General features: G+C 43.7%; 11 non-coding genes across 11 annotated transcripts; all 11 read left to right on the top strand.

The window, feature by feature from the left end:
• The first annotated feature begins 1,079 nt into the window (after positions 1-1,079).
• trnah-gug lies at positions 1,080-1,151 on the top strand. Its single transcript has one exon. It is a non-coding gene; the product is annotated as a tRNA-His (tRNA).
• A 273-nt stretch (positions 1,152-1,424) lies between these two features.
• On the top strand, positions 1,425-1,497 carry trnar-acg. The gene has a single exon. It is a non-coding gene; the product is annotated as a tRNA-Arg (tRNA).
• Positions 1,498-3,618: 2,121 nt separating this feature from the next.
• On the top strand, positions 3,619-3,690 carry trnah-gug. The gene has a single exon. It is a non-coding gene; the product is annotated as a tRNA-His (tRNA).
• Positions 3,691-3,963: 273 nt separating this feature from the next.
• trnar-acg lies at positions 3,964-4,036 on the top strand. Its single transcript has one exon. It is a non-coding gene; the product is annotated as a tRNA-Arg (tRNA).
• A 2,120-nt stretch (positions 4,037-6,156) lies between these two features.
• trnah-gug lies at positions 6,157-6,228 on the top strand. Its single transcript has one exon. It is a non-coding gene; the product is annotated as a tRNA-His (tRNA).
• A 273-nt stretch (positions 6,229-6,501) lies between these two features.
• trnar-acg lies at positions 6,502-6,574 on the top strand. The gene has a single exon. It is a non-coding gene; the product is annotated as a tRNA-Arg (tRNA).
• Positions 6,575-8,694: 2,120 nt separating this feature from the next.
• Positions 8,695-8,766, top strand: trnah-gug. Its single transcript has one exon. It is a non-coding gene; the product is annotated as a tRNA-His (tRNA).
• A 273-nt stretch (positions 8,767-9,039) lies between these two features.
• trnar-acg lies at positions 9,040-9,112 on the top strand. The gene has a single exon. It is a non-coding gene; the product is annotated as a tRNA-Arg (tRNA).
• Positions 9,113-11,232: 2,120 nt separating this feature from the next.
• Positions 11,233-11,304, top strand: trnah-gug. Its single transcript has one exon. It is a non-coding gene; the product is annotated as a tRNA-His (tRNA).
• A 273-nt stretch (positions 11,305-11,577) lies between these two features.
• trnar-acg lies at positions 11,578-11,650 on the top strand. The gene has a single exon. It is a non-coding gene; the product is annotated as a tRNA-Arg (tRNA).
• Positions 11,651-13,769: 2,119 nt separating this feature from the next.
• Positions 13,770-13,841, top strand: trnah-gug. The gene has a single exon. It is a non-coding gene; the product is annotated as a tRNA-His (tRNA).
• Positions 13,842-14,019: the final 178 nt, after the last annotated feature.

Genomic DNA, 14,019 nt, shown 5'->3' with positions numbered 1-14,019 from the left:
CAGAAATGTCTGCAGCAACTGTAACGTTGATAACGTTCATACAGTGCAGTCCTTCAAACATAACACTTTAAATGTTTTAAAACATTCAGTAAACTTCTAGATTGTATGGTGCTCAAACTGACAGTTCTTGGCAGAAAACAAAGGAGCGCTCTGGGTGAGAGAGGCGCACACCTTGTTGTTGTGCTACTTGTTTTACGAGAGACATTTCTTGATTTGAGCGTATTATTAATTTGAGAATCCAAATGTATCACATAGAGTTACTAATTTAGCGGAAAATATACAGCTTTGTGAGGGAAATGGCCAGTGTGAAAAAAAATCACAATTGATTAGATTTGGATTAACGCTGGCGTAATAATGCCATGACGGATTCGTTTAAGGGGTGAGGGAAACGAGGTACCAGATTATTTTATGCTGTTGCAGATTTTATGCACATATCGAAATGAAAGCGCATCGGCCGAACGTGGAATGCAACAGCACTCCTTTTTCACAAATGACAAAGGGGACGATAATATAATTTAGGTTCGCAAACTTGGAACTGTTTATATCCCGAACGAATGTGTTAATTCACTTTATATATGCACGGTTAACAATTCTTGTATTCAAAATCAATCTCCAGACCTGTGTCTCTATTATTTTACAACCATGGTGACAAAAACAAATGTGAGCCACAACCGCACAATACAAAAACTACAACCTCGTAAATGAGTTTCATGTATAGAGCATCAACTAATGCTATACGTAAATAATACATTCACATACGATAGCGACAGGTGACAGACTCTATTTTACCTAGGAAGACTACATAGGTGTACTTATTTAGAATTAAAAACAAACGAAACAAAAAAACACTTGCCTCAGCTGTGAATGCTATGCCTATTTTAAGATGCACTTTATTACCTCATGGATACAGACTGTAGGATGTCTCAACTTTGTGATTAATGCTGGAGTGGCAATTGCTTTAAACAATTCTTATCATTAACTAAACCAAACAGACATATTCGCCAAGGAATGGCGAGACTTTTCGTTTGGTTGTAATGAACCGTTGCCAGTCATTGCTCATCACGCACCCGGGGTAACACGCCGTGATCGTATAGTGGTTAGTACTCTGCGTTGTGGCCGCAGCAACCCCGGTTCGAATCCGGGTCACGGCAACCTTTTCAAGTGCCAAATTGCATTCATTTTGATAATAATGATGATGTAGCCCATGGGATATCTTTGGCAAAATGATTGTGCGCCCGGGTGGCTGTACAATTGTAAAGCCTCGCCAACAGTCAGCTGTGTTGATATGAAAGCACATGTTGACATACACTCTCCATGCATCCCTCAATCCTACACGGTCCCATATCGAGAGCATCGTAAAGGAGCTTCGCATCAGTCCGCAATTCATCAGTCCGCAGCTGGTGTGCGTCAAGCAGGCACCATGAGGGCCAGTGGCGCAATGGATAACGCGTCTGACTACGGATCAGAAGATTCTAGGTTCGACTCCTGGCTGGCTCGTGACTTGCTTTAGTTCATATAAATATGCTGCTCCCTCGGTGGGTTTTAACTACGTGGTCTGTTGGCAGGAAAGTTCACGTTCAGCTAGTAGGCAAGTAGCCCTTTATAAACAGGACGCACAGTTCAGAAAGCACCCATGCACTTTTGAAAATGTGCAATTTCATTCCAAAGAGAAGCTAGAAGCGCCTACTTACACGGCAAGTGTATTTGCTTTGGACTGACTTTAAGACCGATCACCACCTTGAATTGTTCAGTATTAAATTAGATAGACACTTTGGAAAAGGACGGGAGGGAATGGTACTTTTGAGTGTGGTCGTTTTAAGTCCAATTGATGGCTGAATCGCATTATTCCAGTCACGTGTGTTTCACAGATTTGAAGCGTTCATAAAAGATTGTGTTTCGATGTCTCGCCATGGCCAGGGTGCAACGTCTACTCACAGGCGCAATCCCACCACTGGACGGCACGGGGGCTTTGACCTGCTTCGTTTCCGACCTGGGCCGGTGCACCCCTCCTTAGACGACCTGGTGAGCCCGGGCTCCCCCAGGCAAACCATATCGATACCGAACTTAGTAGGGACGCCCGTTCGACATAGCACGCAGCAGCCTAGAACTCCACAGCTCAGTCGATCCGCCAACCTCAGCCTCCCGGACACTTGGATTACAGGCACGCGCCACCGGGCCCGGCGAGGAACGCAGCAGCACGTTCGTTGAAAACAAGAGGAGTAGTAACATCATTCAAAAAGAAAGGTCGGACATACTGCTGCAAAGTCGCGGGGAAACTCTAAACCCCTTTTCCACACGCAGTCTTCAAGTGATCCATTACGTTTCATCGATTCAGGAAGTCAGTGCAGAAAATCTCTGATGGTCACTTATATTCTTTGAATGACAACACGAGTCTGACTTTTTACCTGGAGCGAGATAACAGAGGCGTCATGCATTTATGCTAGAACATGTTTCCAAAGAATACGCAACAGCAAAAGGGACCGGGCTGAAGCAGACAATGATATTGCAGGGTTTCATTTAAAATAGTTGTTAGCCGTTACAGAAATGTCTGCAGCAACTGTAACGTTGATAACGTTCATACAGTGCAGTCCTTCAAACATAACACTTTAAATGTTTTAAAACATTCAGTAAACTTCTAGATTGTATGGTGCTCAAACTGACAGTTCTTGGCAGAAAACAAAGGAGCGCTCTGGGTGAGAGAGGCGCACACCTTGTTGTTGTGCTACTTGTTTTACGAGAGACATTTCTTGATTTGAGCGTATTATTAATTTGAGAATCCAAATGTATCACATAGAGTTACTAATTTAGCGGAAAATATACAGCTTTGTGAGGGAAATGGCCAGTGTGAAAAAAAATCACAATTGATTAGATTTGGATTAACGCTGGCGTAATAATGCCATGACGGATTCGTTTAAGGGGTGAGGGAAACGAGGTACCAGATTATTTTATGCTGTTGCAGATTTTAGGCACATATCGAAATGAAAGCGCATCGGCCGAACGTGGAATGCAACAGCACTCCTTTTTCACAAATGACCAAGGGGACGATAATATAATTTAGGTTCGCAAACTTGGAACTGTTTATATCCCGAACGAATGTGTTAATTCACTTTATATATGCACGGTTAACAATTCTTGTATTCAAAATCAATCTCCAGACCTGTGTCTCTATTATTTTACAACCATGGTGACAAAAACAAATGTGAGCCACAACCGCACAATACAAAAACTACAACCTCGTAAATGAGTTTCATGTATAGAGCATCAACTAATGCTATACGTAAATAATACATTCACATACGATAGCGACAGGTGACAGACTGTATTTTACCTAGGAAGACTACATAGGTGTACTTATTTAGAATTAAAAACAAACGAAACAAAAAAACACTTGCCTCAGCTGTGAATGCTATGCCTATTTTAAGATGCACTTTATTACCTCATGGATACAGACTGTAGGATGTCTCAACTTTGTGATTAATGCTGGAGTGGCAATTGCTTTAAACAATTCTTATCATTAACTAAACCAAACAGACATATTCGCCAAGGAATGGCGAGACTTTTCGTTTGGTTGTAATGAACCGTTGCCAGTCATTGCTCATCACGCACCCGGGGTAACACGCCGTGATCGTATAGTGGTTAGTACTCTGCGTTGTGGCCGCAGCAACCCCGGTTCGAATCCGGGTCACGGCAACCTTTTCAAGTGCCAAATTGCATTCATTTTGATAATAATGATGATGTAGCCCATGGGATATCTTTGGCAAAATGATTGTGCGCCCGGGTGGCTGTACAATTGTAAAGCCTCGCCAACAGTCAGCTGTGTTGATATGAAAGCACATGTTGACATACACTCTCCATGCATCCCTCAATCCTACACGGTCCCATATCGAGAGCATCGTAAAGGAGCTTCGCATCAGTCCGCAATTCATCAGTCCGCAGCTGGTGTGCGTCAAGCAGGCACCATGAGGGCCAGTGGCGCAATGGATAACGCGTCTGACTACGGATCAGAAGATTCTAGGTTCGACTCCTGGCTGGCTCGTGACTTGCTTTAGTTCATATAAATATGCTGCTCCCTCGGTGGGTTTTAACTACGTGGTCTGTTGGCAGGAAAGTTCACGTTCAGCTAGTAGGCAAGTAGCCCTTTATAAACAGGACGCACAGTTCAGAAAGCACCCATGCACTTTTGAAAATGTGCAATTTCATTCCAAAGAGAAGCTAGAAGCGCCTACTTACACGGCAAGTGTATTTGCTTTGGACTGACTTTAAGACCGATCACCACCTTGAATTGTTCAGTATTAAATTAGATAGACACTTTGGAAAAGGACGGGAGGGAATGGTACTTTTGAGTGTGGTCGTTTTAAGTCCAATTGATGGCTGAATCGCATTATTCCAGTCACGTGTGTTTCACAGATTTGAAGCGTTCATAAAAGATTGTGTTTCGATGTCTCGCCATGGCCAGGGTGCAACGTCTACTCACAGGCGCAATCCCACCACTGGACGGCACGGGGGCTTTGACCTGCTTCGTTTCCGACCTGGGCCGGTGCACCCCTCCTTAGACGACCTGGTGAGCCCGGGCTCCCCCAGGCAAACCATATCGATACCGAACTTAGTAGGGACGCCCGTTCGACATAGCACGCAGCAGCCTAGAACTCCACAGCTCAGTCGATCCGCCAACCTCAGCCTCCCGGACACTTGGATTACAGGCACGCGCCACCGGGCCCGGCGAGGAACGCAGCAGCACGTTCGTTGAAAACAAGAGGAGTAGTAACATCATTCAAAAAGAAAGGTCGGACATACTGCTGCAAAGTCGCGGGGAAACTCTAAACCCCTTTTCCACACGCAGTCTTCAAGTGATCCATTACGTTTCATCGATTCAGGAAGTCAGTGCAGAAAATCTCTGATGGTCACTTATATTCTTTGAATGACAACACGAGTCTGACTTTTTACCTGGAGCGAGATAACAGAGGCGTCATGCATTTATGCTAGAACATGTTTCCAAAGAATACGCAACAGCAAAAGGGACCGGGCTGAAGCAGACAATGATATTGCAGGGTTTCATTTAAAATAGTTGTTAGCCGTTACAGAAATGTCTGCAGCAACTGTAACGTTGATAACGTTCATACAGTGCAGTCCTTCAAACATAACACTTTAAATGTTTTAAAACATTCAGTAAACTTCAAGATTGTATGGTGCTCAAACTGACAGTTCTTGGCAGAAAACAAAGGAGCGCTCTGGGTGAGAGAGGCGCACACCTTGTTGTTGTGCTACTTGTTTTACGAGAGACATTTCTTGATTTGAGCGTATTATTAATTTGAGAATCCAAATGTATCACATAGAGTTACTAATTTAGCGGAAAATATACAGCTTTGTGAGGGAAATGGCCAGTGTGAAAAAAAATCTCAATTGATTAGATTTGGATTAACGCTGGCGTAATAATGCCATGACGGATTCGTTTAAGGGGTGAGGGAAACGAGGTACCAGATTATTTTATGCTGTTGCAGATTTTATGCACATATCGAAATGAAAGCGCATCGGCCGAACGTGGAATGCAACAGCACTCCTTTTTCACAAATGACCAAGGGGACGATAATATAATTTAGGTTCGCAAACTTGGAACTGTTTATATCCCGAACGAATGTGTTAATTCACTTTATATATGCACGGTTAACAATTCTTGTATTCAAAATCAATCTCCAGACCTGTGTCTCTATTATTTTACAACCATGGTGACAAAAACAAATGTGAGCCACAACCGCACAATACAAAAACTACAACCTCGTAAATGAGTTTCATGTATAGAGCATCAACTAATGCTATACGTAAATAATACATTCACATACGATAGCGACAGGTGACAGACTGTATTTTACCTAGGAAGACTACATAGGTGTACTTATTTAGATTAAAAACAAACGAAACAAAAAAACACTTGCCTCAGCTGTGAATGCTATGCCTATTTTAAGATGCACTTTATTACCTCATGGATACAGACTGTAGGATGTCTCAACTTTGTGATTAATGCTGGAGTGGCAATTGCTTTAAACAATTCTTATCATTAACTAAACCAAACAGACATATTCGCCAAGGAATGGCGAGACTTTTCGTTTGGTTGTAATGAACCGTTGCCAGTCATTGCTCATCACGCACCCGGGGTAACACGCCGTGATCGTATAGTGGTTAGTACTCTGCGTTGTGGCCGCAGCAACCCCGGTTCGAATCCGGGTCACGGCAACCTTTTCAAGTGCCAAATTGCATTCATTTTGATAATAATGATGATGTAGCCCATGGGATATCTTTGGCAAAATGATTGTGCGCCCGGGTGGCTGTACAATTGTAAAGCCTCGCCAACAGTCAGCTGTGTTGATATGAAAGCACATGTTGACATACACTCTCCATGCATCCCTCAATCCTACACGGTCCCATATCGAGAGCATCGTAAAGGAGCTTCGCATCAGTCCGCAATTCATCAGTCCGCAGCTGGTGTGCGTCAAGCAGGCACCATGAGGGCCAGTGGCGCAATGGATAACGCGTCTGACTACGGATCAGAAGATTCTAGGTTCGACTCCTGGCTGGCTCGTGACTTGCTTTAGTTCATATAAATATGCTGCTCCCTCGGTGGGTTTTAACTACGTGGTCTGTTGGCAGGAAAGTTCACGTTCAGCTAGTAGGCAAGTAGCCCTTTATAAACAGGACGCACAGTTCAGAAAGCACCCATGCACTTTTGAAAATGTGCAATTTCATTCCAAAGAGAAGCTAGAAGCGCCTACTTACACGGCAAGTGTATTTGCTTTGGACTGACTTTAAGACCGATCACCACCTTGAATTGTTCAGTATTAAATTAGATAGACACTTTGGAAAAGGACGGGAGGGAATGGTACTTTTGAGTGTGGTCGTTTTAAGTCCAATTGATGGCTGAATCGCATTATTCCAGTCACGTGTGTTTCACAGATTTGAAGCGTTCATAAAAGATTGTGTTTCGATGTCTCGCCATGGCCAGGGTGCAACGTCTACTCACAGGCGCAATCCCACCACTGGACGGCACGGGGGCTTTGACCTGCTTCGTTTCCGACCTGGGCCGGTGCACCCCTCCTTAGACGACCTGGTGAGCCCGGGCTCCCCCAGGCAAACCATATCGATACCGAACTTAGTAGGGACGCCCGTTCGACATAGCACGCAGCAGCCTAGAACTCCACAGCTCAGTCGATCCGCCAACCTCAGCCTCCCGGACACTTGGATTACAGGCACGCGCCACCGGGCCCGGCGAGGAACGCAGCAGCACGTTCGTTGAAAACAAGAGGAGTAGTAACATCATTCAAAAAGAAAGGTCGGACATACTGCTGCAAAGTCGCGGGGAAACTCTAAACCCCTTTTCCACACGCAGTCTTCAAGTGATCCATTACGTTTCATCGATTCAGGAAGTCAGTGCAGAAAATCTCTGATGGTCACTTATATTCTTTGAATGACAACACGAGTCTGACTTTTTACCTGGAGCGAGATAACAGAGGCGTCATGCATTTATGCTAGAACATGTTTCCAAAGAATACGCAACAGCAAAAGGGACCGGGCTGAAGCAGACAATGATATTGCAGGGTTTCATTTAAAATAGTTGTTAGCCGTTACAGAAATGTCTGCAGCAACTGTAACGTTGATAACGTTCATACAGTGCAGTCCTTCAAACATAACACTTTAAATGTTTTAAAACATTCAGTAAACTTCAAGATTGTATGGTGCTCAAACTGACAGTTCTTGGCAGAAAACAAAGGAGCGCTCTGGGTGAGAGAGGCGCACACCTTGTTGTTGTGCTACTTGTTTTACGAGAGACATTTCTTGATTTGAGCGTATTATTAATTTGAGAATCCAAATGTATCACATAGAGTTACTAATTTAGCGGAAAATATACAGCTTTGTGAGGGAAATGGCCAGTGTGAAAAAAAATCTCAATTGATTAGATTTGGATTAACGCTGGCGTAATAATGCCATGACGGATTCGTTTAAGGGGTGAGGGAAACGAGGTACCAGATTATTTTATGCTGTTGCAGATTTTATGCACATATCGAAATGAAAGCGCATCGGCCGAACGTGGAATGCAACAGCACTCCTTTTTCACAAATGACCAAGGGGACGATAATATAATTTAGGTTCGCAAACTTGGAACTGTTTATATCCCGAACGAATGTGTTAATTCACTTTATATATGCACGGTTAACAATTCTTGTATTCAAAATCAATCTCCAGACCTGTGTCTCTATTATTTTGCAACCATGGTGACAAAAACAAATGTGAGCCACAACCGCACAATACAAAAACTACAACCTCGTAAATGAGTTTCATGTATAGAGCATCAACTAATGCTATACGTAAATAATACATTCACATACGATAGCGACAGGTGACAGACTGTATTTTACCTAGGAAGACTACATAGGTGTACTTATTTAGATTAAAAACAAACGAAACAAAAAAACACTTGCCTCAGCTGTGAATGCTATGCCTATTTTAAGATGCACTTTATTACCTCATGGATACAGACTGTAGGATGTCTCAACTTTGTGATTAATGCTGGAGTGGCAATTGCTTTAAACAATTCTTATCATTAACTAAACCAAACAGACATATTCGCCAAGGAATGGCGAGACTTTTCGTTTGGTTGTAATGAACCGTTGCCAGTCATTGCTCATCACGCACCCGGGGTAACACGCCGTGATCGTATAGTGGTTAGTACTCTGCGTTGTGGCCGCAGCAACCCCGGTTCGAATCCGGGTCACGGCAACCTTTTCAAGTGCCAAATTGCATTCATTTTGATAATAATGATGATGTAGCCCATGGGATATCTTTGGCAAAATGATTGTGCGCCCGGGTGGCTGTACAATTGTAAAGCCTCGCCAACAGTCAGCTGTGTTGATATGAAAGCACATGTTGACATACACTCTCCATGCATCCCTCAATCCTACACGGTCCCATATCGAGAGCATCGTAAAGGAGCTTCGCATCAGTCCGCAATTCATCAGTCCGCAGCTGGTGTGCGTCAAGCAGGCACCATGAGGGCCAGTGGCGCAATGGATAACGCGTCTGACTACGGATCAGAAGATTCTAGGTTCGACTCCTGGCTGGCTCGTGACTTGCTTTAGTTCATATAAATATGCTGCTCCCTCGGTGGGTTTTAACTACGTGGTCTGTTGGCAGGAAAGTTCACGTTCAGCTAGTAGGCAAGTAGCCCTTTATAAACAGGACGCACAGTTCAGAAAGCACCCATGCACTTTTGAAAATGTGCAATTTCATTCCAAAGAGAAGCTAGAAGCGCCTACTTACACGGCAAGTGTATTTGCTTTGGACTGACTTTAAGACCGATCACCACCTTGAATTGTTCAGTATTAAATTAGATAGACACTTTGGAAAAGGACGGGAGGGAATGGTACTTTTGAGTGTGGTCGTTTTAAGTCCAATTGATGGCTGAATCGCATTATTCCAGTCACGTGTGTTTCACAGATTTGAAGCGTTCATAAAAGATTGTGTTTCGATGTCTCGCCATGGCCAGGGTGCAACGTCTACTCACAGGCGCAATCCCACCACTGGACGGCACGGGGGCTTTGACCTGCTTCGTTTCCGACCTGGGCCGGTGCACCCCTCCTTAGACGACCTGGTGAGCCCGGGCTCCCCCAGGCAAACCATATCGATACCGAACTTAGTAGGGACGCCCGTTCGACATAGCACGCAGCAGCCTAGAACTCCACAGCTCAGTCGATCCGCCAACCTCAGCCTCCCGGACACTTGGATTACAGGCACGCGCCACCGGGCCCGGCGAGGAACGCAGCAGCACGTTCGTTGAAAACAAGAGGAGTAGTAACATCATTCAAAAAGAAAGGTCGGACATACTGCTGCAAAGTCGCGGGGAAACTCTAAACCCCTTTTCCACACGCAGTCTTCAAGTGATCCATTACGTTTCATCGATTCAGGAAGTCAGTGCAGAAAATCTCTGATGGTCACTTATATTCTTTGAATGACAACACGAGTCTGACTTTTTACCTGGAGCGAGATAACAGAGGCGTCATGCATTTATGCTAGAACATGTTTCCAAAGAATACGCAACAGCAAAAGGGACCGGGCTGAAGCAGACAATGATATTGCAGGGTTTCATTTAAAATAGTTGTTAGCCGTTACAGAAATGTCTGCAGCAACTGTAACGTTGATAACGTTCATACAGTGCAGTCCTTCAAACATAACACTTTAAATGTTTTAAAACATTCAGTAAACTTCAAGATTGTATGGTGCTCAAACTGACAGTTCTTGGCAGAAAACAAAGGAGCGCTCTGGGTGAGAGAGGCGCACACCTTGTTGTTGTGCTACTTGTTTTACGAGAGACATTTCTTGATTTGAGCGTATTATTAATTTGAGAATCCAAATGTATCACATAGAGTTACTAATTTAGCGGAAAATATACAGCTTTGTGAGGGAAATGGCCAGTGTGAAAAAAAATCACAATTGATTAGATTTGGATTAACGCTGGCGTAATAATGCCATGACGGATTCGTTTAAGGGGTGAGGGAAACGAGGTACCAGATTATTTTATGCTGTTGCAGATTTTATGCACATATCGAAATGAAAGCGCATCGGCCGAACGTGGAATGCAACAGCACTCCTTTTTCACAAATGACCAAGGGGACGATAATATAATTTAGGTTCGCAAACTTGGAACTGTTTATATCCCGAACGAATGTGTTAATTCACTTTATATATGCACGGTTAACAATTCTTGTATTCAAAATCAATCTCCAGACCTGTGTCTCTATTATTTTGCAACCATGGTGACAAAAACAAATGTGAGCCACAACCGCACAATACAAAAACTACAACCTCGTAAATGAGTTTCATGTATAGAGCATCAACTAATGCTATACGTAAATAATACATTCACATACGATAGCGACAGGTGACAGACTGTATTTTACCTAGGAAGACTACATAGGTGTACTTATTTAGATTAAAAACAAACGAAACAAAAAAACACTTGCCTCAGCTGTGAATGCTATGCCTATTTTAAGATGCACTTTATTACCTCATGGATACAGACTGTAGGATGTCTCAACTTTGTGATTAATGCTGGAGTGGCAATTGCTTTAAACAATTCTTATCATTAACTAAACCAAACAGACATATTCGCCAAGGAATGGCGAGACTTTTCGTTTGGTTGTAATGAACCGTTGCCAGTCATTGCTCATCACGCACCCGGGGTAACACGCCGTGATCGTATAGTGGTTAGTACTCTGCGTTGTGGCCGCAGCAACCCCGGTTCGAATCCGGGTCACGGCAACCTTTTCAAGTGCCAAATTGCATTCATTTTGATAATAATGATGATGTAGCCCATGGGATATCTTTGGCAAAATGATTGTGCGCCCGGGTGGCTGTACAATTGTAAAGCCTCGCCAACAGTCAGCTGTGTTGATATGAAAGCACATGTTGACATACACTCTCCATGCATCCCTCAATCCTACACGGTCCCATATCGAGAGCATCGTAAAGGAGCTTCGCATCAGTCCGCAATTCATCAGTCCGCAGCTGGTGTGCGTCAAGCAGGCACCATGAGGGCCAGTGGCGCAATGGATAACGCGTCTGACTACGGATCAGAAGACTCTAGGTTCGACTCCTGGCTGGCTCGTGACTTGCTTTAGTTCATATAAATATGCTGCTCCCTCGGTGGGTTTTAACTACGTGGTCTGTTGGCAGGAAAGTTCACGTTCAGCAGTAGGCAAGTAGCCCTTTATAAACAGGACGCACAGTTCAGAAAGCACCCATGCACTTTTGAAAATGTGCAATTTCATTCCAAAGAGAAGCTAGAAGCGCCTACTTACACGGCAAGTGTATTTGCTTTGGACTGACTTTAAGACCGATCACCACCTTGAATTGTTCAGTATTAAATTAGATAGACACTTTGGAAAAGGACGGGAGGGAATGGTACTTTTGAGTGTGGTCGTTTTAAGTCCAATTGATGGCTGAATCGCATTATTCCAGTCACGTGTGTTTCACAGATTTGAAGCGTTCATAAAAGATTGTGTTTCGATGTCTCGCCATGGCCAGGGTGCAACGTCTACTCACAGGCGCAATCCCACCACTGGACGGCACGGGGGCTTTGACCTGCTTCGTTTCCGACCTGGGCCGGTGCACCCCTCCTTAGACGACCTGGTGAGCCCGGGCTCCCCCAGGCAAACCATATCGATACCGAACTTAGTAGGGACGCCCGTTCGACATAGCACGCAGCAGCCTAGAACTCCACAGCTCAGTCGATCCGCCAACCTCAGCCTCCCGGACACTTGGATTACAGGCACGCGCCACCGGGCCCGGCGAGGAACGCAGCAGCACGTTCGTTGAAAACAAGAGGAGTAGTAACATCATTCAAAAAGAAAGGTCGGACATACTGCTGCAAAGTCGCGGGGAAACTCTAAACCCCTTTTCCACACGCAGTCTTCAAGTGATCCATTACGTTTCATCGATTCAGGAAGTCAGTGCAGAAAATCTCTGATGGTCACTTATATTCTTTGAATGACAACACGAGTCTGACTTTTTACCTGGAGCGAGATAACAGAGGCGTCATGCATTTATGCTAGAACATGTTTCCAAAGAATACGCAACAGCAAAAGGGACCGGGCTGAAGCAGACAATGATATTGCAGGGTTTCATTTAAAATAGTTGTTAGCCGTTACAGAAATGTCTGCAGCAACTGTAACGTTGATAACGTTCATACAGTGCAGTCCTTCAAACATAACACTTTAAATGTTTTAAAACATTCAGTAAACTTCAAGATTGTATGGTGCTCAAACTGACAGTTCTTGGCAGAAAACAAAGGAGCGCTCTGGGTGAGAGAGGCGCACACCTTGTTGTTGTGCTACTTGTTTTACGAGAGACATTTCTTGATTTGAGCGTATTATTAATTTGAGAATCCAAATGTATCACATAGAGTTACTAATTTAGCGGAAAATATACAGCTTTGTGAGGGAAATGGCCAGTGTGAAAAAAAATCTCAATTGATTAGATTTGGATTAACGCTGGCGTAATAATGCCATGACGGATTCGTTTAAGGGGTGAGGGAAACGAGGTACCAGATTATTTTATGCTGTTGCAGATTTTAGGCACATATCGAAATGAAAGCGCATCGGCCGAACGTGGAATGCAACAGCACTCCTTTTTCACAAATGACAAAGGGGACGATAATATAATTTAGGTTCGCAAACTTGGAACTGTTTATATCCCGAACGAATGTGTTAATTCACTTTATATATGCACGGTTAACAATTCTTGTATTCAAAATCAATCTCCAGACCTGTGTCTCTATTATTTTACAACCATGGTGACAAAAACAAATGTGAGCCACAACCGCACAATACAAAAACTACAACCTCGTAAATGAGTTTCATGTATAGAGCATCAACTAATGCTATACGTAAATAATACATTCACATACGATAGCGACAGGTGACAGACTCTATTTTACCTAGGAAGACTACATAGGTGTACTTATTTAGAATAAAAACAAACGAAACAAAAAAACACTTGCCTCAGCTGTGAATGCTATGCCTATTTTAAGATGCACTTTATTACCTCATGGATACAGACTGTAGGATGTCTCAACTTTGTGATTAATGCTGGAGTGGCAATTGCTTTAAACAATTCTTATCATTAACTAAACCAAACAGACATATTCGCCAAGGAATGGCGAGACTTTTCGTTTGGTTGTAATGAACCGTTGCCAGTCATTGCTCATCACGCACCCGGGGTAACACGCCGTGATCGTATAGTGGTTAGTACTCTGCGTTGTGGCCGCAGCAACCCCGGTTCGAATCCGGGTCACGGCAACCTTTTCAAGTGCCAAATTGCATTCATTTTGATAATAATGATGATGTAGCCCATGGGATATCTTTGGCAAAATGATTGTGCGCCCGGGTGGCTGTACAATTGTAAAGCCTCGCCAACAGTCAGCTGTGTTGATATGAAAGCACATGTTGACATACACTCTCCATGCATCCCTCAATC

Source organism: Esox lucius, chromosome 20, assembly GCF_011004845.1.
Source record: "Esox lucius isolate fEsoLuc1 chromosome 20, fEsoLuc1.pri, whole genome shotgun sequence".
Lineage (NCBI taxonomy): Eukaryota > Metazoa > Chordata > Actinopteri > Esociformes > Esocidae > Esox > Esox lucius.
The sequence above is the reverse complement of the archived record's forward strand: the minus strand, read 5'-3'. Positions and strand labels throughout refer to the sequence as shown.